Here is a 904-nt window from a genome sequence, read left to right as displayed (position 1 = left end):
GGGTGTACCAGGTTGAAGGGAGAATAAATTTATTCCAGCTTTAAATGTAGCAGTATGTCGTGCATATGAACAGATGGCCCAGTTTAGACTGAAAAATAACACGTGCACGTTTTAAATGCAAGCACTCATGAAAGTAAGGCATTTTAGAAAAAAAACTGATATTAAAGCAGAACATTCTTGCTTTGACTTTCAGATACTTAAAAGTGGCTAATTAGTAGGTTTGCAAAATAATGAAAGCAGCCGTTCAAAGGTATCAAAATCAAACATTCTTAACAAAGATTGTTTCTGTTTTAGACATTTCTTCCACTCAGCTTTGGTTAGAAAAAGTCCAGCACATAATTTTTCTTGAAGCTAAAGCATTCTTCTGAATTTATGGAATAAACTGGAGCAAAATATTTGTTGTCAGTGCGTATGCGATTGCTCTTATTGTTCCTCATAATCAATCAGTTGTTTTAAAATTAAGTAAGCTCTAAAAGAATCAATCAGTTGAGTTAAACTTCTACTTTTTTAGAGAAAGTAAACAAGACTTATTTATGGTAAAACAAAAGTAATGTATAAAATAAAACATTACTAACTCACAAAAATGAAGTTTTCTTAGTTCTGGGTTTTGAAAAACTAAAATACGTAAAGTTAAACTCTCAAATCACTGAAGCTAACAACCTAAGGCTAGCTAGTTTAGTACGTTGGAAAAAGTTGAAGAGACTGACCTGTTCCTTTTTTGAGGAAACTCAAAGAAATATTTACTGTAACAGTAGTAATTTATGAAAATAAAAATAGGTAATTTCCATAAACAAGTTTAATTATTAATATAGAGTTACAATAGTCCCTTGTTTATTGTGGGTCTTAGGAACCACACACCCCTGCAATAAGTGAAAAACTGCAAAGTAGGGAGAGTAATACAAGT

At 31.5% G+C, this 904-nt stretch overlaps 1 pseudogene; it reads left to right on the top strand.

Moving 5' to 3' along the window:
• The window catches only part of LOC119409760, a 16,925-nt pseudogene that overhangs the window by 14,911 nt on the left and 1,110 nt on the right, over window positions 1–904 (top strand).

This window comes from Nematolebias whitei, chromosome 5 (assembly GCF_014905685.2).
Source record: "Nematolebias whitei isolate Nwh7 chromosome 5, NemWhi1, whole genome shotgun sequence".
Taxonomy (NCBI): Eukaryota; Metazoa; Chordata; class Actinopteri; order Cyprinodontiformes; family Rivulidae; genus Nematolebias; species Nematolebias whitei.
Note: the sequence above shows the minus strand (reverse complement) of the source record. Positions and strands in the feature narration are given on the sequence as shown.